The following is a 25,420-nucleotide window of genomic DNA, read 5'->3' as shown; positions in this document are numbered from 1 at the left end:
TCAAGGCTATGTCCACTGAGAATGTTGGTTAGGGAAAAGTCAGGTGATCAGGAAAGTTCAAGTACTTTTCCCCACAACTGCATTTGTGTGTCATTCTACTAAAATTTGAATTTTACATTTCACTCAAGAAAAACGAAGTTTCTTTGATAGTACTTCCTGTTCGCTCTGTGCGCAAATGGAACATTTATCTACAGACTAGGGACGGATCGAAGTACCCTCCGCCGTATACTGACAGGCGTATTCATTCGTGTTTCGAGCATACATTGGGACAGTGAGAGCTGACATATGGTTTACGTGTCGAGAATCTAGTGGGCGCCTGCGCTTATCGATTTACTCATACTTCTGCAAGTGGATAAGAGGCCTTCTCATGGGGGCCGTGACCCTGCGTCAGTGCTGGGCTGTTGTGCGAGTACTCGGCATGACTCACAGCGGCGTGTTTCCACTTCTGGAGCGGCGAGGCGCCTCGTGACTCGTGTGTGCCACTCTTGAGTCGTAAAAGACTGCCTCGAGTTCGTGCTAACTGCGCTTAATGTTTTGCTCCTATATAGGAGTGATGGCGGAAGCTAAAGAACCTGCCCAAAGAAGTTTTTCATCACCCGCGTTTCTACGAGCGAACGTCGGCTTGGCTTCGTTAAACATGAAATGATAGAACCGCCCTTGTGAAATTAACACTTCGCCTACCGTGGATATCAAACTGATACTCAAGGTAACTTCCCTGGCAGGCCATATCCATTAACTTGATACACACATTCCTGGCCATGTGTATAAATCGCATAAACAGCTACAATGATTTTAAATGGGTGTATACAGCTATGATGTGAAGACATCGAGAAAGATATGATTGTCGGAAGGACAGACTCAGCATACAGGAAAGTCAAAACAACCTTTGGTGACATTAAAAGCAACGGTGGTAACATTAAGAGTGCAACGGGAATTCCACTGTTAAATGCAGAGGGGAGAGCAGATAGGTGGAAAGAATACATTGAAAGCCTCTATGAGGGTGAAGATTTGTCTGATGTGATAGAAGAAGAAACAGGAGTCGATTTAGAAGAGATAGGAGATCCAGTATTAGAATCGGAATTTAAAAGAGCTTTGGAGGACATACGGTCAAATAAGGCAGAAGGGATAGATAACATTCCATCAGAATTTCTAAAATCATTGGGGGAAGTGACAACAAAACGACTATTCACGTTGGTGTGTAGAATATATGAGTCTGGCGATATACCATCTGACTTTCGGAAAAGCATCATCCACACAATTCCGAAGACGGCAAGAGCTGACAAGTGCGAGAATTATCGCACAATCAGCTTAGCAGCTCATGCATCGAAGCTGCTTACAAGAATAATATACAGAAGAATGGAAAAGAAAATTGAGAACGTGCTAGGTGACGATCAGTTTGGATTTAGGAAAAGTAAAGGGACGAGAGAGGCAATTCTGACGATACGGCTAATAATGGAAGCAAGGCTAAAGAAAAATCAAGACACTTTCATAGGATTTGTCGACCTGGAAAAAGCGTTCGACAATATAAAATGGTGCAAGCTGTTCGAGATTCTTAAAAAAGTAGGGGTAAGCTTAGGGAGAGATGGTTCATATACAATATGTACAACAACCAAGAGGGAATAATAAGAGTGGACGATCAAGAACGAAGTGCTCGTATTAAGAAGGGTGTAAGACAAGGCTGTAGCCTTTCGCCCCTACTCTTCAATATGTACATCGAGGAAGCAATGATGGAAATAAAAGAAAGGTTCAGGAATGGCATTAAAGTACAAGGTGAAAGGATATCAATGATACGATTCGCTGATGACATTGCTGTCCTGAGTGAAAGTGAAGAAGAATTAAATGATGTGCTGAACGGAATGAACAGTCTAATGAGTACACAGTATGGTTTGAGAGTAAATCAGAGAAAGACGAAGGTAATGAGAAGTAGTAGAAAAGAGAACAGCGAGAAACTTAACATCAGGATTGATGGTCACGAAGTCAGTGAAGTTAAGGAATTCTGCTACCTAGGCAGTAAAATAACCAATGACGGACGGAGCAAGGAGGACATGAAAAGCAGACTCGCTATGGCAAAAAAGGCATTTCTGGCCAAGAGAAGTCTACTAATATCAAATACCGGCCTTAATTTGAGGAAGAAATTTCTGAGGATGTACGTCTGGAGTACAGCATTGTATGGTAGTGAAACATGGACTGTGGGAAAACCGGAACAAAAGAGAATCGAAGCATTTCAGATGTGGTGCTATAGACGAAAATTAGGTGGACTGATAAGGTAAGGAATGAGGAGGTTCTACGCAGAATCGGAGAGGAAAGGAATATGTGGAAAACACTGATAAGGAGAAGGGACAGGATGATAGGACATCTGCTAAGACATGAGGGAATGACTTCCATGGTACTAGAGGGAGCTGTAGAGGGCAAAAACTGTGGAGGAAGACAGAGATTGGAATACGTCAAGCAAATAATTGAGGACGTAGGTTGCAAGTGCTACTCTGAGAATTCGTGGCGGGCCGCATCAAACCAGTCTATTCTGGCTTCCTGGAGAGGCCGTGCACGTTTGGTTCCGAACTTCGTTGACGGACAGTGTGATAGTTCGCACTGTTCAAAATGGTTCAAATGCCTCTGAGCACTATGGGACTTAACATCTGTGGTCATCAGTCCCCTAGAACTTAGAACTACTTAAACTTAACTAACCTAAGGACATCACACACATCCATGCCCGAGGCAGGATTCGAACCTGCGACCGTAGCAGTCGCGCGGTTCCGGACTGAGCGCCTAGAACCGCTAGACCACCGCGGCCGGCAGTTCGCCCTGTTGTCAGCTGTTTCCTTGCTGTTACGACCTCAGGTTACACTCGCGATAACTCGCTAGACAGCATTGCTAGAGGTTATTTGTGTTTGAAGTCGTGTTTCCTTCAAGATTTGAGCTTCTTTACTTGTATTGCGACTACGTACTTCTGTAAAATGTCTGGGAGTATGCGTACGGAACGATTTGAAGTGGAATGATCATATAAAATGAATTGTTGGTAAGGCGGGTGCCAGGTTGAGATTCATTGGGAGAGTCCTTAGAAAATGTAGTCCATCAACAAAGGAGGTGGCTTACAACACTCGTTCGACGTATACTTGAGTATTGCTCATCAGTGTGGGATCCGTACCAGGTCGGGTTGATAGAGGAGATAGAGAAGATCCAAAGAAGAGCGGCGCGTTTCGTCACAGGGTTATTTGGTAAGCGTGATAGCGTTACGGACATGTTTAGCAAACTCAAGTGGCAGACTCTTCAAGAGAGGCGCTCTGCATCGCGGTGTAGCTTGCTGTCCAGGTTTCAAGAGGGTGCGTTTCTGGACGAGGTATCGAATATAATGCTTCCCCCTACCTATATCTCCCGAGGAGATCACGAATGTAAAATTAGAGACATTCGAGGGCGCACGGAAGCTTTCCGGCAGTCGTTCTTCCCGCGAACCATACGCGACTGGAACAGGAAAGGGAGTTACCATTAATATTTTTTTTGTGGGATCTAAAATTTAAAAAAACCTCTCTCACACCGGCCTGATTTAGCTTCACTGATCAGGATAGTAAAAACATGCGTATGTTAAGGGAATTTTCATTCGCAAAGCAGGCTTATCACATTCACACAGTTCAGTACTGTTCTATCCTGATTAAATTGAGCTTAACTTACATTCCATAAGGCAGTGAAGCAATTTCGAAGTCTCGGTGCGACGAAAATTGTCAGTCGATCTCCTGAAAACATTTGTAATAATTATTAACTTTCGGTGATCACATGGGGAAGACCGGAGATCTGCTGGTAAGACCGTGTTAGCCTATTTATTTGAAGTAACTGGATATCTTGAGCATACAAAACGGCAGGTTCGTCCAGTGTGAATCAGACGTTCCCCACTGATCCCGTGCAACACAGCGTAGTAAGCAGACACTGTCAATAATAATCAGTTAAATAATACGCGAACACACTTACTTTAGTTTAGTTCATGTATTAAATTCCTTCTCATACAGAATCTCATCAAGATGGCGACTAGCTCAACAATACATACGTATACATCCTCCTTCTTTCACGACTAATCGGCAAGAATTCCTTCATTCTTTTCATAAGAGAAAACATAGATAGCAGAGAAGCTATTCCATGGAGTAAATGGACGCTCCAAGGAATAATTGGGCTTGAAACTACTTTGCATTGATAATCGGTAAGATAAGAAGAGATATTTCAAGATATGTACAGAGTTATATAATTTATAAAATTTCTGAAAATATCGCGGAGAGACCGCTGCAAGAGACATTACATACTGACAGTGGCACGTAAAGTGCCCTCCGCCACACACCGTTGGGTGGCTTGCGGAGTATAAATGTAGATGTAGATGTGAGTTGGACGAGGAAAGCGAGTTCAGTGAGAGTGGGGGCCGATCTGTTTGGCGACATATCTGACGGCGATGATCCTGAATACTCTCCTGAGAGTTCTCATCGTGATTCCGACGATTCCGATGAAGCCGATCGAGAAAAAGTAAAAGAACAGCTGTTCGGGAATCAGCAACTGCGCCTCAAAGAGGCCCTTACAGGCGGAAAACAAGCTCGGATTACGGAAGGATGGGGAAGGAAAGCGGCCCTGCCCTTTTGAAGGAACCATCCCGGCATTTGCTTCCTGCGATTTAGGGAAATCACGGAAAACCTAAGTCAGGATGGCCGAACGCGGGTTTGAACCTTCGTCCTCCCGAATGCGAGTCCAGTGTGCTAACCACATGTCTCTAAGAGACATCTCCGAAGTTACTTGGCACGATATAACTGGAAATATGAGTGGCTTTACCACAACATGTAACAAGGAAATTGCTGATCATGTGAAGACGAAAATGAGTGGAACATTTTACCGATTTTTTTAATGACCAAGTTTGGGAAATGATAATCACCGAGAAGACTCGCTACGCCGAGCAAGGAATTGTTGACAGTATTGTCAACGAAAAATGTACTGAACACAGGAGACTACAACAATGCGGGTTCGATTCCCGGCGGGGTCAGAAATTTTCTCTGCCTCGTGATGACTGGGTGTTGTGTGATGTCCTTAGGTTAGTTAGGTTTAAGTAGTTCTAAGTTCTAGGGGACTGATGACCGTAGATGTTAAGTCCCATAGTGCTCAGAGCCATTTGAATCATTTTGAACTACAACAATGGGTAGACCCAAGTAACGCAAAAATCCTACTTTTTTGGATTTGTTCGGTGGACTGGTTTGGATCGAAAACATACACTCCAGAAGTATTGGTCAAAGAAAATACTGTACGAAAATTAAGTAAGTAAAGCTTTACCCAGCAACTGACCCTCGGCTCTTTTGAGTATGCTACGTTTCTCGGAAAATTTTGATACAAACAACAGCAAACTGTACAAAATTTTACCATACGTTGATCTACTAAACGATAAATTTCACGATGTGAATTGTTCTGTGCACTAAAAAAGTTCCAGAAATGGGAGCAAACGCCTCAAGAAATGGAGCAACCACAAAACCATCCACAATTTTGGAACACAACGGCGCAACATCCTTCATAGACGAGTCAGATCAAATAGCATCTTATGCCTACACTTTACGCAGAGGAGTGAAGTCCTACCGCAAGACTGCATTGAGTTCCTCACAAATACGGCAACTGTTAGTCCTAATGCTATCTGCAAGCAAGTAATTGACAAAAACGTGCAGGTAACTGAATTTCGAGAGAAAGTTGCAATTGCACTGATAAACGTTGGAAACTCGAAAGTTGTAGCAGGAGCACCAGGAACATCAAGTTCAAGGAACCCTTTCTTGCAAGAACCTGGCAGCAGGAGAAACAGGTGCATCTCGTGTTATCGACGATACTGTCATGAATGTGGACGCGCTGAAGCTACGAAGAAACTGAAGCAAGTCATCACAAACTGTAAGGGTTGCCCGAATAAAAAGTTCATGTGGTTTGACTTTTTTTCCATCATTTACACTTCTAAAAGCAAAACATACAACTTATGTTGTTACATGTGAATTTATAAACCAACCTGTTGAGGTAAAAAATATTCCACATTTGTATTAATTTTGCCCTTTTTTCCAAAAAATAAATGTTATTCGTCTGAAATGCTGAAAGGGGTCTTGATTTGTTATTAATCAATGTGCATAATTCCCATACAAGTGCCTAGCAGGTATGACATTGAATAAATTAACTTCACAGACCATGTTCCTAACAATTGTACACACATGAAAAACCGGGTTCGATTACCGACCGAGTTGGGGATTTTCTCTGCCCGGGGACTGGGTATTTGAATTGTCCTCATCATTTCATCATCATCATCATTCGTGATAGTGGCTAGATTGGACTGCGTAAAATATTGGAGTGTGAAAAAATTGGGCCTTTGTACGTGCTCTGATGACGGCGCAGTTGAGCGCCCCACAAACCAAACATCATCATCACACCTGAGAAAGGCATCGGCCAGGTACATAGCCTTGGGTGATTCAGGTCCGGCAGCCAAAGTGTTAAATAATAAAATCACTGTGAAATGCAGCAACAAAATAAAAACAGCCATGGGGGACTGGAATGCAGTGGTAGGGGAAGGAGTAGAAGAAAAGGTTACAGAAGAATATGGGCACGGGGCAAGGGAGAAGAGAGCAGATAGACTAATTGAGTTCTGTAATAAATTCCAGCTGTAATAGTGAATACTCTGTTCAAGAATCACAAGAGGAGGTGGTATACTTGGAAAAGGCTGGGTGATACGGGAAGATTTCAGTTAGACTACATCATGGTCAAACAGCGATTCTGAAATCAGATACTGGATTGTAAGGCGTACCCAGCAGCAGATAGACTCAGATCACAATGAAGTAGCGATGAAGAGTAGGCTGAAGTTTAAGAGATTAGGCAGGAAGAATCAATACGCAAAGCAGTGGGCCACGGAAGTGCTAAGGGATGACGATATACTCTTGAAGTTCTCTAAGGCTACAGGTACAGCAATAAGCAATAGCTCAATAGGCAGTACAGTTGAAGAGGAATGGACATATATGAAAAGGGCAATCACAATAGTTGAAAAGAACAACATACATACAAAGAAGGTAACTGCGAAGAAACCACGGGTAACAGAAGAAATATTTCAGTTGATCCATTAAAAAAGAAGTACAAAAATGTTCAGGGAAATTCGGGGATACGTAAATACAAGTCGTTGAGCAATGAAATAATTAAGAAGTTTAAGGGAAATAAGTCGAAATGGCTGCATGAAAAATGTGAAGAAATCGAAGAAGGAATGGTAGTCAGATGGACTGACTCCGCGTATAGGAAAGTCAAAACAACAGTCGATGAAATTAAAAGAAAACATGGTAACTTTAAGAGTGCAACGGGAATTCCACTGCTAAATGCAGAGGAGAGAGCGGTTAGGTGGCAAGAGTACCTAGAAGGCCTCTATGAGGGCAAAATTTGTCTGATGTGATAGAAGAAGCCACATGAGTCGATACGGAAGAGATATTAGAATCAGAATATAAGAGAGCTTTTGAGGACTTAAGATCAGATAAAAGAGAAGGGATAGATAACAATCCATCAGAATTTCTAAAGTAATTGGGCGATGTGGCAACAAAACGATCATCCACGTTGGTGTGCAAAATGTATGAGTCGGCGACACACCATCTGACTTACGGAAAAAATATCGTCTATACAACTCTGAATACTGTAAGAGCTGACAAGTGCGAGAATTATTGAACAATCAGCTTAACAGCTCATGCATCCAAGTTGCTTACAAGAATAATATACAGAAGGATCATCATCATCATCATCATCATCATCATCATCATTTAAGACTGATTATGCCTTTCAGCGTTCAGTCTGGAGCATAGCCCCCCTTATACAGTTCCTCCATGATCCCCTATTAAGTGATAACATTGGTGCCTCTTCTGATGTTAAACCTATTACTTCAAAATCATTCTTAACCGAATCCAGGTACCTTCTCCTCGGTCTGCCCCGACTCCTCCTACCCTCTACTGCTGAATCCATGAGTCTCTTGGGTAACCTTGCTTCTCCCATGCGTGTAACATGACCCCACCATCTAAGCCTGTTCGCCCTGACTGCTACATCTATAGAGTTCATTCCCAGTTTTTCTTTGATTTCTTCATTGTGGACACCCTCCTGCCATTGTTCCCATCTACTAGTACCTGCAATCATCCTAGCTACTTTCATATCCGTAACCTCAACCTTGTTGATAAGGTAACCTGAATCCACCCAGCTTTCGCTCCCATACAACACAGTTGGTCGAAAGATTGAACGGTGCACAGATAACTTAGTCTTGGTACTGACTTCCTTCCTGCAGAAGAGTAGATCGTAGCTGAGCGCTCACTGCATTAGCTTTGCTACACCTCGCTTCCAGTTCTTTCACTATGTTGCCATCCTGTGAGAATATGCATCCTCAGTACTTGAAACCGTCCACCTGCTCTAACTTTGTTCCTCCTATTTGGCACTCAATCCGTTTACATTTCTTTCCCACTGACATTACTTTCGTTTTGGAGATGCTAATGTTCATACCATAGTCCTTACATTTCTGATCTAGCTCTGAAATATTACTTTGCAAACTTTCAATCGAATCTGCCATCACAACTAAGTCACCATACAGAAGGATGGAAAAGAAAATTGATGATGTGTTGGGTGACGATCAGTTTGGCTTTAGGAGTGCAAAAAGTGCAAGATGTTCGAAATCCTGAGAAAAATAGGGGTAAGCTGTAAGGAGAGACGGGTCATATACGGTATGTACAAGAGCAAAGAGGGACTAATAAGAATGGACGACCAAGAACGGAGTGCTCGAATTAAAAGGGGTGTAAGACAGAGATGCAGTCTATTGTTCAATCTGTACATCGAAGAAGTAATGTTGGAAATTAAAGGAAAGGTTCAGGAGTGGAACTAAAATTCAATATGAAATGATATCAATGATACGATTCGCTGATTACATTGCTATTCTGAGTGAAAGTAAAGGAGAATTACGTGATCTGCTAAATGGAATTAACAGTCTAATGAGTACAGAATATGGACTGAGAGTAAATCGAAGAAAGACGAAAATAATGAAAGTAGCAAAAATGAGAAGAGAGAGAAACTTAACACAAGGATTGCTGCTCACGAAGTAGATGAAGTTAAAAATTCTGACGGACAGAACAAGGAGAACATCGAAAGCAGAACAGCCCTGGCAAAAAGGGCGTTTCTGGCCAAGACAAGTCTGCTGGTATCAAATATAGGCGTTAATTTGAGGAAGAAATTTCTGAGAATGAATGTTTCGAACCCAGCACTATATGGTATTGAAACATGGACATGAGAAAACCGGAACAGAAGAGAAGTGAAGCATTTGAGATGCTGTGCTACAGACGACTGTTGAAAATGAGGTGGAGTGTGGCGGTTACGCACAGAATCTGAGAGGAAAGGAATATTTGAGAAACACTGACAAGGGACAGGATAATAGGATATAGAGATGATAGACATGAAGGAATGACTTCCATGGTACCAGAGGGAGCTGTACAGGGCAGTAGAGGAAGACAGATACTAGAATACATCCAGCAAATAATTGAAGATATAGGTTGCAAGAGGTACTCTGAGATGAAGAGTTTGGCATAGGAGAGGAATTCGTGGCGGGCCATATCAAACCAGTCAGAAGACTGACGACTCAGAAAAAAATGCCCGTCTTTGCACATCTATGAAATCAAATTCTACATCTACATCTGCATTATACTCCGCAAGCCACCTAATGATGCGTGGCGGAGGGTACTTTCGGTACCACTATCTGATCCCTGCAACCCTGTTCCACTCGCGAATAGTGCTTGGGAATAATGATTGTCGGTAAGCCTCTGTATTGGCTCTAATTTCTCGAATTTTCTCCTCGTGGTCAATAGGCGAGATGTATGTGTGGGAAGTAATATGTTGTCTGACTCCTCCTGAAAAGTGCTGTCCCGAAATTTCAGTAGTAAATCTCTCCGTGATGCACAACGTCTCTTTTGTAACGTCTGCCAGTGGAGTTTGTTTAGCATCTCCGTTACGCTCTCTCACCAGGTAAACGATCCCGTGACGAAACGCGCCGCTCTTCGTTGGATCTTCTATATCAGTCCTACCTGACAGGGGTCCCAAATAGGTGAACAATACTTAAGAATCGGGCGAACAAGCGCCTTCTTTAGTGGATGAGTTACATTTCCCTAAGGTTCTTCCGATGAATCTGAGTCTTGCATCTGCTTTTCCCAGTATCTATTTTATATGGTCATTCCACTTAAGATCGCTCTGGATAGTTATGCCTAGATATTTTACGGCAGATGCTGTCTCCAGTTGTTTGTCATCAATAGTGTAGCTGTACAGTAGTGGATTTCTTTTCCCATGTATGCGCAATATGTTACATTTATTTACGTTCAGGGCCAATGGCTAGAGTCTGCACCATTCATCGATTCTCTCCAGGTTGTTCTGCAAATTCTTACTATCTTCTGGCGCTGCTAATTTGGTATAAACATCTGCATCATCTGCGAATAGCCTTAAAGAGCATCCGACGCTTTCTGCTAGATCATTTACATACATTGCTTACAGCAACGGTCCCCTCACACATCCCTGTGGTACTCCGGATATTACCTTTACATTTGTCGGTTTAGTTCCGTTAAGAGTGACGTGTTGAGTTCCATCTGCAAGAAAGTCTTGAATCCAATCGCAGGTCTGCTCGTATTTTTTCATTAAACGGCAATGCGGGACGGTGTAAAATGCCTTACAGAAATCAAAGAACACGGCATCAGCCTGAGCGCCGTGGATCTCATGGAGGAACAGAGCGACTGAGATTCGTAGGATCTCTGTTTGCGGAATCCATGTTGATTTTTATAGAGGAGCTGTTCATTTTGCAAGAATGTCATAGTTCTTGAGCATTTTTTCCAGTCGTTAGGTACCTTTCGTCGCTCAAGTAATATACAAGGTGGTCCATTGATAGTGACCTAGCCAAATATCTCACGAAATAAGTATCAAACGAAAAAACTGCAAAGAATGAAACTCGTCTAGCTTGAAGAGGGATACTAGATGGCGCTATGGTTGGCCTGCTAGATGGCGCTGCCATAGGTCAAACGGATATCAACTGCGTTTTTTAAAATAGGAACCCCCATTTTTTATTACATATTCGTGTAGTACGTAAAGAAATATGAATGTTTTAGTTGGGCCACTTTTTTCACTTTGTGATAGATGGCGCTGTAATAGTCACAAACGTATAAGTATGTGGTATCACGTAACATTCCGCCAGTGCGGACGGTATTTGCTTCGTGATACATTACCCGTGTTAAAATGGACCGTTTACCAATTGCGGAAAAGGTCGATATCGTGTTGATGTATGGCTGTTGTGATCAAAATGCCCAACAGGCGTGTGCTATGTATGCTGCTCGGTATCCTGGACGACATCATCCAAGTGTCCGGACCGTTCGCTGGATTATTTAAGGAAACAGGAAGTGTTCAGCCACATGTGAAACGTCAACCACGGCCTGCAACAAACGATGATACCCAAGTAGGTGTTTCAGCTGCTGTCGCGGCTAATCCGCACATCAGTAGCAGACAAATTGTGCTAGAATCGGAAATCTCACAAACGTCGGTGTTGAGAATGCTACATCAACATCGATTGCACCCGTACCATATTTCTATGCAGCAGGAATTGCATGGCGACGACTTTGAACGTCGTGTGCAGTTCTGCCACTGGGCACAAGAGAAATTACGGGACGATGACAGATTTTGTGCACGCGTTCTATTTAGCGACGAAGCGTCATTTACCAACAGCGGCAACGTTAACTGGCATAATATGCACTATTGGGCAACGGAAAATCCACGATGGCTGCGACAAGTGGAACATCAGCGACCTTGGCGGGTAAATGTATGGTACGGCATCATGGGAGAAAGGATAATTGACCCCCATTTTATTGATGGCAATCTAAATGGTGCAATGTATGCTGATTTCCTTCGTAATGTTATACCGATGCTACTACAAGATGTTTCACTGCATGACAGAATGGCGATGTACTTCCAACATGATGGATGTCCGGCACATAGCTCGCGTACGGTTGAAGCGGTATTGAATAACATATTTCATGACAGGTGGATTGGTCGTCGAAGCACCATACCATGGCCCGCACGTTCACCGGATCTGACGTCCCCGGATTTCTTTCTGTGGGGAAAGTTGAAGGATATTTGCTATCGTGATCCACCGACAACGCCTGACAACATGCGTCAGCCCGTTGTCAATGCATGTGCGAATGTTACGGAAGGCGAACTACTCGCTGTTAAGAGGAATGTCGTTACACGTATTGCCAAATGCTTTGAGGTTGACGGACATCATTTCGAGCATTATTGCATTAATGTGGTATTTACAGGTAATCACGCTGTGACAGCATGCGTTCTCAGGAATGATAAGTTCACAAATGTACATGTATCACATTGGAACAACCGATATAAAATGTTAAAACGTACCTACGTTCTGTATTTTAAATTAAAAAAACCTACCTGTTACCAACTGTTCGTCTAAAATTGTGAGCCATATGTTTGTGACTATTACAGCGCCATCTATCACAAAGCGAAAAAAGTGGTCTAACTAAAACATTCATATTTCTTTACGTACTACACGAATATGTAATAAAACATGGGGTTCCTATTTTTAAAAAAACGCAGTTGATATCCGTTTGACCTATGGCAGCGCCATCTAGTGGGCCAACCATAGCGCCATCTGGTTTCCCCCTTCAAGCTGGACAAGTTTCGTTCTCTGTAGTGTTTTCGTTTGATGCTTATTTCGTGAGATACACTCCTGGAAATGGAAAAAAGAACACATTGACACCGGTGTGTCAGACCCACCATACTTGCTCCAGACACTGCGAGAGGGATGTACAAGCAATGATCACACGCACGGCACAGCGGACACACCAGGAACCGCGGTGTTGGCCGTCGAATGGCGCTAGCTGCGCAGCATTTGTGCACCGCCGCCGTCAGTGTCAGCCAGTTTGCCGTGGCATACGGAGCTCCATCGCAGTCTTTAACACTGGTAGCATGCAGCGACAGCGTGGACGTGAACCGTATGTGCAGTTGACGGACTTTGAGCGAGGGCGTACAGTGGGCATGCGGGAGGCCGGGTGGACGTACCGCCGAATTGCTCAACACGTGGGGCGTGAGGTCTCCACAGTACATCGATGTTGTCGCCAGTGGTCGGCGGAAGGTGCACGTGCCCGTCGACCTGGGACCGGACCGCAGCGACGCACGGATGCACGCCAAGACCGTAGGATCCTACGCAGTGCCGTAGGGGACCGCACCGCCACTTCCCAGCAAATTAGGGACACTGTTGCTCCTGGGGTATCGGCGAGGACCATTCGCAACCGTCTCCATGAAGCTGGGCTACGGTCCCGCACACCGTTACGCCGTCTTCCGCTCACGCCCCAACATCGTGCAGCCCGCCTCCAGTGGTGTCGCGACAGGCGTGAATGGAGGGACGAATGGAGACGTGTCGTCTTCAGCGATGAGAGTCGCTTCTGCCTTGGTGCCAATGATGGTCGTATGCGTGTTTGGCGCCGTGCAGGTGAGCGCCACAATCAGGACTGCATACGACCGAGGCACACAGGGCCAACACCCGGCATCATGGTGTGGGGAGCGATCTCCTACACTGGCCGTACACCACTGGTGATCGTCGAGGGGACACTGAATAGTGCACGGTACATCCAAACCGTCATCGAACCCATCGTTCTACCATTCCTAGACCGGCAAGGGAACTTGCTGTTCCAACAGGACAATGCACGTCCGCATGTATCCCGTGCCACCCAACGTGCTCTAGAAGGTGTAAGTCAACTACCCTGGCCAGCAAGATCTCCGGATCTGTCCCCCATTGAGCATGTTTGGGACTGGACGAAGCGTCGTCTCACGCGGTCTGCACGTCCAGCACGAACGCTGGTCCAACTGAGGCGCCAGGTGGAAATGGCATGGCAAGCCGTTCCACAGGACTACATCCAGCATCTCTACGATCGTCTCCATGGGAGAATAGCAGCCTGCATTGCTGCGAAAGGTGGATATACACTGTACTAGTGCCGACATTGTGCATGCTCTGTTGCCTGTGTCTATGTGCCTGTGGTTCTGTCAGTGTGATCATGTGATGTATCTGACCCCAGGAATGTGTCAATAAAGTTTCCCCTTCCTGGGACAATGAATTCACGGTGTTCTTATTTCAATTTCCAGGAGTGTATTTGACCCGGTCACGAACAATGGACCACCCTGTACGATAAATTACTGCTAGAAGGGCTGCAAGGTAATATTCAGTGCCGTTATACTTCACCCCACCCATCGTAATATGCTTGGATATTCCTTGGCATCCAGAATGAAAATTTCACTCTGCAGCGGTGTGTGCGCTGATATGAAACTTCCTGGCAGATTAAAACTGTGTGCCGTACCGAGACTCGAACTCGGGACCTTTGCCTTTCTCGAAAAAGTGCTCTACTAACTGAGTTTGGAAGGTGGGAGACGAGGTACTGGCGGAAGTGAAGCTGTGAGGACGGGTCGTGAGTCGTGCTTGAGTAGCTCAGTTGGCAAGCCTGATTTAGGCGGTGGCGCATCACGGACGTGTCCCGGCTGCGAGCGCGCGTCGACGAGGTGTTTACACCGCCCGTACTTGCGCGTGTTGTTATCTGTCTAGATCGCCATGGCACAGAATTTTAGAAAGACTGCGCTCCAACGAATATGCCAGACACAAGGCTTTCGAAATAGAGCGGTTTTTTTTTCTTTTTCTTAGGAAAGAAGTTCGTTTACCTGCTACAGGCCTAATTGGAATACACCTATCAATTGTAAGCAATACAATTTACGTCAAGATGACCGATGAAGTTGCTTGTGAAAAAACTCGCCGCTGCTCAAAGAGGATTTAAATTTCGACACTCTGATGACCGTATCAGTGATGTAACACTAGCTCCTTCAGGCTTGGGAATGAGGATCATTCGAAACTTTGAAGTGCTGTTTGAGGTACCAGAACCGAAGGTTCTTGAATCGATGCTACCATATGGAACGATACTCAGTCATACGCCTGAACGCTGGGTGAGTCTTAGCACCTATCCCATGCTAAACTACGTTCGACAGGTGTGGATTGTCCTTAACAAACATATCTCTTCTTATTTATATATTGGAGGATGTCGAGCTATTGTGATTTACGTGGCCAGCCACGCACCGCACATGTTCTGGCTGTGGAGGAGAAGGACATATCCGCTCGGAGTGCATACAATGCCGCGTCATGCAACTGCCATATGGAGAAGCGTCACAGCGAGAAGTTCCCACGCAGCTGCCGGTGACGTACTTGTGGGTGGCCCGCCGGGAGGTGTTGCCGAGTTCGGAGCGTGACAAGCATTTGTTGCTGCAAGAGCAGACCGAGTTAGGGGAATATAGAGGTGACATAGAGAATGCCCCTAGGCCCACGTCACGTCAGATGGGAGAGAAACCTTCTGCATCCTCACATGCAGCACGCGGCGTGGAAGTGGAGGTCGAGACAGTGGCGGCAGCAACAGACCAACCAACGCTCGATGAACCATCGCCTACGGCGGCAGACGGCAGGGAGCGCAAACAACGGTCGCTGAAGCGTCGCAAAAAGCGTCGCCATAGTTCGGGTGACACGTCCTCCCATAGCGTAGGGGACACGGAAGTTATCCGAGCCGAAGAACTGTCTGACGCTGAACACATGCCTTTAGAGTAGGCTAACAGGATTCCTTCATTATTGACCGGATGTCCTGGCTTTCAGATGGTCCCTCTTCATTGTCACCGACTGTCGAGGTACTGCCGACGGAGGAGTCAGGGACAGTGTTCCGTCAGTCACATCGATATGCATCAGAGGACGCTTCTTGGATTGATGACCACTAAGACTGGACAGAACCAGACGAAGAGTTCACGAATTGACACTCACTATTGATGACGACTCACTTCCACGATGCACACCACGAAACGAAAACAACGGACGGCAGCCCGTTGGCGGGCAACCCTCTTACAAGGGAACCTCCCTATCGCACCCCCCCTCAGATTTAGTTATAAGTTGGCACTGTGGATAGTCCTTGAAAAACTGAACACAGATCAATCGAGAAAACAAGAAGAAATTGTGTGGAACTATGAAAAAATAAGCAAAATATACAAACTGAGTAGTCCACGTTCAACATATGCAACATCAAGGACGATATGAGCTGAGGAGCGCCGTGGTCCCGTGGTTAGCGTGAGCAGCTGCGCAACGAGAGGTCCTTGGTTCAACTCTTCCTTCGAGTGAAAGATTTTAATTTTTATTTTCAGACAAATTCAGAGTTCAGGCACTCACACATAATCACCTTCGCTCTCCAAAATTCCAGGACATGTTCAGATTTGCTTGGAGATATGCAGGATTTGACGGTCTACACACGGAAAAATTTGAAAACGTTAAAAACATATGTTTTGACAGAGCACAGAGAAAACTGTGCGACTGTGAAACTGTTGCATTCATTTATTGCAGTTTATGTAACACACACTTATGTTTTCATTTTTTTTGCGAGTGATTATCACATCCACAAGAAAACCTAAATCGTGCAAGGTAGAAGAATCTTTTCACGCATTCGCCAAGTGTGCAAGTTAGGTGGGTCGACAACATACTCCTGTCATGTGACGCACATGCCGTCACCAGTGTCGTATAGAATATATCAGACGTGTTTTCCTGGATCAAATGTTTTCGGTTCCCATTGAAGAGGCACGTCCTTTCGTCTACTAATCGCGCGGTTTTGCGGTGCGGTCGCAAAACAGACACTAAACTTATTACAGTGAACAGAGACGTCAATGAACGAACGGCAGATCACAACTTTGAAAAATAAAATAGTAAACTTTTCGCTCGAAGGAGAACGTGATCCAAGGACTTCTCGCTCCGCAGCTGCTCACGCTAACCACGGGAGCACGGCGCTCCTGTGCTCACGTCATCCTTGAAGTTGCTTATGTCGCCCATGGACTACTCAGTTTGTATATTTTGCTTATTTTTTCATAGTTCCACACAACTTCTTCCTGTTTTCTCGATTTATCTGTGTTCAGTTTTTCAAGGCCTATCCACAGTGCCAAATTATAATTAAATCTGAGGGGGGTGCGATGGGGAGGTTCCCTTGTTAGCACGAATAGTGAACTAAAGTTTTTGGAGTTCATAGTGATATGACGGACCAAGCACATAAGGTGGGAACAGTGAACATTAACACCGCCCGTTCTCTTGCAAATATGTAACTTTTCCGGTACATGATTTACGCCACAGAGGTGGATATTCTGCTGGTGCCGGAAACCTGCAATGCTGCTTTTCCCGACGTGCGTGGTTACAACACTTACCTAGCGCCGATTCCAGACGGAGGACGTGACACAGCATTATTAGTCCGGGAAGGGATTCCGATGTGTTACCTCGATTATCTCCTTCGGCTAGGGGTTTGGCGATGACCGTCAACGACATTCGTATTGTCAACATCTATGCACCCTCCGGATTTGACAAACGACGGGCGCGTGCGCGATTCTACTCGGAGGAAATTGCACCCCTATTCCATGGGAGATATGACCACATCTTGGTAGGAGGGGATTTTAACTGTGTTCTCACACCGAAGGATCAAACCCCTAATTTCAGCTCCTGCTACGCGTTGCACACGGTCTGCCGGCACATGACACTAATGGACACGTGGGAAAAGATCCATGGGCACCGAGAGGGCTACACGTTTTTTACTAGCCACTCGGCTAGCAGGCTGGATCGGATTTATGTTCCTCTGATGGATTAAGAGATCACGTGTCGGCTGCTGAACGTTGGCCCACAGCTTTGCATTTTTATGCACGTTAACCCTCCCACGGCAGCGGATCTGGTGGAGCCGTAGTTCGTGGAAAATTAATTCATCATTATTGGTGTATTCCAAATGTCGAATCGAAGAAACATGGCAGATGTACACTCGTCGTCTCCCGATGTACCGTACTGTTCTTTCATGGTCGCTGCAATGTGAAAAACCGGCGGACGAAGAGCCCTCATAACGTATGGCAAGGAAAAAGCGAAATGACTCCGAGATACACTTGATTATTACTACATGGTGCTCCGTAACTTGTCCTCCACGGGCCCATATCCTGAACGTCAAGCGGAAATAAATCGCATTCAGGCGGGCATTTTATCGATCACGAGACATCGACTGGAGGGACTTTCCATCCGTGCTCGGTGCTTGGACAACGTCGATGGAGAACGTATTAGTACGCATCATGTATCCAAGGGACATGCGCGTAATCGCCTATCCTTGATCACAGTGCTCCATGATGGTGATGGTCGGCCCTTGATATCACAATAGGACATTGCTGCTGGAGCATTACCGCCTCCTTTTCACTGGGACGCCGACGGACAATCGGACAGGAGAAGAAATTTTGCGACAGATGCAAACGAATGTAGATGGTCCGGATGCAGAGGCGTTACTGGAACCTCTAACGGAAGATGACATACGGAGGGCACTCACGAAGGGTGCGGTGCATAAATCCCCTGGGCCGGATGGGTTGACACTCGAATTTTATCGCGAATTTGCGGATTTAATGATGTCCCAATTGATGTATAATGAGTTATTGAGCCCTGACACGGACGTTCCGTCGCAATTCATGGGGGGCCTGGTTATACCAATACCAAAATTGGCAGGAAGTGTCAGTGCCCATCAATTTAGACCGCTCACAATGCTCAGTTCTCACCAGAAGATCTTTGCGCGAATGGTGGCGGCAAGGTTGAAGACTGTAATATTCAAGACACTACCACCAGACCAGGCTTGTCTAGGGGTTCGAAGCAACATCCATTCTATCCTGGGCGAACACCGTAACATAATTGCCCTGACGGAAGCTTGTCGCATGCGAGCGGCGTCCGTATCAGTGGATTTTGATCGTGCCTTTGACAGGATCAACCATGATTTCCTTGACTCGACCATGCGACGAATGGCAATCCCTCTGGATTTTCTTACCATCCTCATGCTCCTCCTTCGCGGCGCTCCTTCCACTGTGAGAGTCAATGGCAGGGAGGTAGGAACGATTCCTGCTGGCAGCTTAGTAAGTCAAGGATGTCCCTTGTCGATGATTCTGTTTGCAATAGCGCTCGAACCATTCATGCAGACTCTTAGACGGACTCTTACGGGCGTCCGACTCCGTGCGAGTTCCTTCACGTGTCGTGCATATGCTGACGACTTGGTGATACTGGTCCGGTCGGAGAACGAAGTACGTAAGGTGGTTGCCCTTCTTACTACGTACGTAATAATGGCGGGTAGCAGGGCCAACATGAATAAAACCAAGATTATGCACATCGGACGATGGCTGGACGCTCTGCACAGTCCGTTTAGGACGGTGGACACCTTGCGATGCTTAGGAGTCTTGTTCACCCGATCGCTACGGCAATCAGCGGCGGCGAGCTACCGACGTCTTTTCCAGCACGTCCGACTGCACTTACGCAACAATTCACTCCGCACCCACGACCTGCTCCAAAGGGTGGAATACACTAATGTTTTTCTGGTCTCGCGACTGCCGCACCTGACACAGGTACTGCTAATGCCACATCGTACTGCTGACAGGTTAATGGCGGCCTTTGGATATACTGTCAGCCAAGGGATGTTGTTTAAGGTCAAGCCGCGCGGGATTAGCCGAGCGGTCTGGGGCGCTACAGTCGTGGACTGTGCGGCTGGTCCCGGCGGAGGTTCGAGTCCTCCCTCGAGCATGGGTGTGTGTATTTGTCCTCAGGATAATTTAGGTTAAGTAGTGTGTAAGCTTAGAGACTGATGTCCTTAGCAGTTAAGTCCCATAAGATTTCACACACATTTGCACATTTTTTTAAGGTCAAATACGGGACTTTAACTCTCCCACACCATTCTGGAGGACTTAATCTCACGAATGAGCTGAACAAGGCTCTATCCTGCGAGCGACGCTACGGACATGAAACCAACGGCAACACGTCATCACGTCGGCGATCCTTGACGTGGTTCTTCCCCCGTCCTTTGAACAGCCGGTCGCGTTAGCGACAATATCGCCTTCTTTTTCTCATGTCGCGCGATTCTTTGTTGATTTTAGCTATGTTCAGTTACAGATACCTTCTACAAGGATTCCCACTACCCGTGAGATATGTCGATACTTGAGGCGTCATCATGGCAGCAATATTGTCGAACTTAAATACTCAACGAGGAAGTGGCGACAGATTTGGCGAGCTGTCCATACGCCTCTCCTCACCACGGCAACGATATCGTCTTGGTATACCTTAATCAACCGCAAGATAGTCAACCGCCGACGATTGTACAACATTCACATGGTAGATTCCCCGCTCTGCCTTATATATGGCATGCAGGACACCGACGAACATTCTCTGCAGTGCGGTGAGGCAAAGGATGTTTGGCGGCTGCAGCAACGCATCATGGCCCTCCTCCGACGCACCGACGACTCCACGATCACGACGGACGCTTTATTTTTCCCAGACGCTGTCTTTTTCCCCTCGCAGTAAACGTCGGCAATCCACTGGATTAGAGGACACGCATCGCACTACGTGCTCTCGCGGGCCGTGATATCGGGCATGGACTATTGGCATTATCTACTAGAACAACACTAAATCATCCGACGTCACTCCAAATACAAAACGCACTTTGCGAACTTTCTAGGCAGCATATTTCATGACCTCCCGAAGCGGTGGGGAGTCCAAGGTTTAAGTAATTTCGCGAGATATGATATTACTCCTAGTGAAGTGACGAGGATGTCACTTCGACCCTATATTTCATTCTTTTCCATATGTAATTTTTTTCTGGGACATTAAACTTAAATAAATAAAAAAAACAAAAAAGAATTACTTACATGTACAATGTTTCCTTTCCGCTGCCTCTCCCTTATCTGTCAGGAGATGGGGACACCGCGGCCAGGCCTCCAAGCACGATCTACCACACCTTCAAAAAAGAAGAAAAAATAAAATAAAGTAAATAAAAAAACGGTAACCGGCTGGGAAGCGGCGAACCCGGATTCGATCTCGAGGAAAGCTACCGGATGTTATTCTACACGTTTGTATTTTTCCATATCTCAATTGATTGTTATAGGAGGGTTAGTAATGAAAAATAAAAAAATAAAAAGTCGGTAAAGCACTTGCCCGTGAAAGGCAAAGTCCCAGTTCGAGTCTCTTTCAGAAAAAAATAAATAAATAAAAAGTAAAAGAAAATGTGGTAGAGCACTTGCCTGCGAAAGGCGAAGGTCCCGAGTACGAGTCTCGGTCCGGCTCACAGTTTTAATCTGCCAGTAAGTTTCATTTCTTGGCATGCTGTCGACAAGTCGAGGACATTGCTGCTCAAGCACGGATCTATGCAGAATCACCAGAGAACTAAAAGCATTTATATTTTTACGTACAGGGTGATTCCGTGACGATGTTAAAGATTTTCAGGGGTGGTGGAGAATGTATCAATTTGAGGCAAAGGTCCCTTGTACAGGAACGACCGAGTCGGAAGTTACAAGCGACTGTGGAATATACCGGTACGTACCTCTAATGTTGTTGCGAAGACTGTAGAGTAAGCAGTCCAGACGAGTCCTTAAGTGTAGAAGGTGGGGTAATAACTAATCCAATTCAGATGGTGTACTGTGTACTGACATGAGCATTCCTGCTCTACAATATCTGTACTACAAGTTGCAGTACTAGCATCCATCAGCCGTAACCAGATGGAGCTGTGAACGATGACGGAACTTGCAGACATGATTTTCATGTATCGGCAAACAAATGAAAGTAGCAGAGAAGCACAAAGTTTCTACAGTACCAAATATCTGCGTAAAAGACATCGGCTCACACCTTGTTTCCAAGACTGCTCCAAAGATTAAATGAAACAGGACAATTGGTACCACAGTACAAAGATCGGTGAAGACGCAGAACTACACAGACTTCCGACTTAGAAGATCAGCACTCGATCACCTGCGTGAGAAATAAACGCATCGCAGAGGACTTTCTATCGAGTATTGCGGGAAGTGCAGCTACACCCCTGCATTCCACAAGTGCATGCTTTGACTCCTGCTGACTTCGGACCTCGTGTCGTGTTCAGCTGATGGTTCTTGCAGCGCGTTAAAGCCGATCCTCAGTTTCCTGCTTTTGTATTTTTCACGGATGAAGCCTATTTCACCAGAGACGGAATGCTAAATAGTCGCCGTAGTCATGTTCAGGCCAATGACAATCCCAAGCCACAGTTATGAAAAGCTGTCAACGCGGATTACCAGTCATCCTATGGGCAGGCATAATTAGTAACTACATACTAGGACAATTTCTTCTTCCTCCCAGTTTACTTACACCAGTGCATCAGAGATATACTACTCAGGTTCTTGGATCATATCCCACGTGTTATTCTTCAACGCATGTCGTGCCAACATGATGGATCTCCACCTCACATCGGACTGAGGGTTCGCGAGCACTGGGATCAGGAATTCCCCGAAATGTAGACGGGCAGAGAAGGTCCTGTTTCATTACCTGATCTCACTCCAGTCGATTTCGTCTTCTGGGGTCGTATGGAAAGTCTTGTTTGCGAGACGCCTGTCCAGACTGAAGAGAATCTCCTGGGAAGTATTCTCGCTGCCTGAAACACTTTTTAAATGACACCGGGGATATTAGAACGGATGCGACAGAACTTCTTGCCACGATACAAGACCTGTATTGACGCTGGGGGAGGAGGTGGATCTTGAGTAGGTTTTCGCTTATACCTTTCGACGCGATCGTTTCCGCACTATGATTCCTTACCTCAAACTGATACATTACCCTTCTCCATTACCCCCGAAAGTTTGTATTATCATCATGGAATCATCCTGTGTATCAATTTTCAAATTTGTCAGGCGACATTTTGAAATAAATTACCATGGAAACTAAGAGTCTAGAAATTGGTACCGAGTTCTAGGAAGTACAATTTTTGTACTACGAACGGCACTTTTCAGTTGCTTGCGTGACGACCAGCCACGTGTGCACACGTGTGGCCTGACTGCCTGCTGAGAATATTCCAGCCAGGAAAAGGCAGCCATTCACAGGATGACTAGACCTGCTCACGAGAACAAATGCGACGGGGTCTACAGGTAAAGCCGGCAAAACATAGCACATCCGCTCCTCGCCCCTCTGTCCATGTGCTCCTTACCTCTATGTCTACCTCCTCCTCCCTCTTTATCCCCTCCACCTCCTCTCTTTGTTAATCTCCTCCCCGCCCTCTCTCTGTCCATCACCTTCTCCCCTCTCTCTGACCATCCCCTCCTCCCCCTCCCCTGTTCATCTCCTCCCTTTTCCTTTTTTCTATCCGTTCTCTGTCCATCTCCTCCTCTTCCCTTCCTCTGTCCATTTCCTCCACCCCATCTATCTGTTCATTTCCACCTTGCCCATCTCTCTGCCTCTCCCCCCCCCCCTCTCCGACAATCACCTGTTTTTTTTTCTCTGTCCACCTCCGCCTCTCCCCTCTCTCTGCCCTTTTTCCTCTCCCCTATCTCTCTCCATCTTCTCCTTCCATCTGTGCTTACCTTCTCCTTCCTTCTTATTGTCTGTCTGTCTCCACGTCCTCCCTTCTCTTTCCACGTTGTCACATTCATCCCAATAGGATGCTGTTGGTTCTTACCCTACACTATTTCATTCCAGATTGTAACCAAATTTGATTGAAATCGTTGCAGGGGTTTAGGATGACCTTCCTACCCGTGATTTTGCTAGCTTAAGCACACGTCGAATGTATTTCACATATATTTAACAAACTTCACAACTATTTGTACACACATTTCACCTGTATGTCTAGCGAATTTGGTCCTACAGTTTGTGACGCTGTGTCTCTTGAACTATGTGCTGTACAAATAATTTGGCAGGTACTGCCAATGACATATGTGCCTAATACCTGCAAAATGTGTTGCGAATAGAGTTAGTAGTAAAGAAGTAATAAATTAAAACGACATGGATGATGCAATAGTTTCTCACGCATCTTAGTGTTTATGACATCATATATTCTGAATATGCGTCGTACGAATTTTTCTACATCTACATCTACATTTATACTCCGCAAGCCACCCAACGGTGGTGTGGCGGAGGGCACTTTACGTACCACTGTCATTACCTACCTTTCCTGTTCCACTCGCGTATGGTTCGCGGGAAGAACGACTGCCGCAAAAGCCACCGTGCGCGATCGAATCTCTCTAATTTTACATTCGTGATCTCCTCGGGAGGTATAAGTAGGGGGAAGCAATATATTCGATACCTTATCCAGAAACACACCCTCTCGAAACCTGGACAGCAAGCTACACCGTGAGGCAGAACGCCTCTCTCGAAGAGTCTGCCACTTGAGTTTGCTAAACACCTCCGTAACGCTATCACGCTTACCAAATAACCCTGTGACGAAACGCGCCGCTCTTCTTTGGATCTTCTCTACCTCCTCTGTCAACCCGACCTGGTACGGATCCCACATTGAAGAGCAACACTCAAGTATAGGCCGAACGAGCGTTTAGTAAGCCACCTCCTTTGTTGATGGACTACATTTTCTAAGGACTCTCCCAATGAATCTCAACGTGGCTCCGCGAAAAGCCGCATGGAACTTCCGACACTATCCACTAGGTCATTTGTATATATTGTGAAAAGCAATGGTCCCATAACACTCCCCTGTGGTACGCCAGAGGTTACTTTAACGTCTGTAGACGTCTCTCCATTGAGAACAACATGCTGTGTTCTGTTTGCTAAAAACTCTTCAATCCAGCCACACAGCTGGTCTGATATTCCGTAGGCTCTTACTTTGTTTGTCAGGCGACAGTGTGGAACTGTATCGAACGCCTTCCGGAAGTCAAGGAAAATGGCATCTACCTGGGAGCCTGTATCTAATATTTTCTGGGTCTCATGAACAAATAAAGCGAGTTGGGTCTCACATGATCGCTGTTTCCGGTATCCATGTTGATTCCTACAGAGTAGATTCTGGGTTTCCAGAATTGACGTGATACGCGAGCAAAAAACATGTTCTAAAATTCTACAACAGATCGATGTCAGAGATACAGGCCTATAATTTTGCGCATCTGCTCGACGACCCTTCTTGAAAACTGGGACTACCTGTGCTCTTTTCCAATCATTTGGAACCTTCTGTTCCTCTAGAGACTTGCGGTACACGGCTGTTAGAAGGGGGGCAAGTTCTCCAAGTTTTCCAGGTACATTCAACGGCATATGCGGATATAGCCTGCCAGATGTGTTATGAATAGTAGCAATGAAGTAATAAATGCGAACGCATTGCATGATGCGGTAGTTTTTCACGCATCTCGTGTTTATAACGCCGTATCTCTTGAGCTAAGTGTCGTACAGTGATGTAATTCTTCTGGCACATGCAGTGGTTTATGGAGATACTATCTGAAAAATTTATCACGAATGCAGTTAGTAGTAAGGAAGTAGTAAATTAAAATGTCGTGCTTCTTTTGTCAGTTTTGCAACATGAACAGCGGAAAATGTAGTAAGCCATAAACGTTAATCCTTTCATGTTTTGTG

The sequence above is a fragment of the Schistocerca cancellata genome, chromosome 9 (genome assembly GCF_023864275.1).
Source record: "Schistocerca cancellata isolate TAMUIC-IGC-003103 chromosome 9, iqSchCanc2.1, whole genome shotgun sequence".
NCBI classification, from domain to species: Eukaryota; Metazoa; Arthropoda; class Insecta; order Orthoptera; family Acrididae; genus Schistocerca; species Schistocerca cancellata.
The sequence above is the reverse complement of the archived record's forward strand: the minus strand, read 5'-3'. Positions refer to the sequence as shown.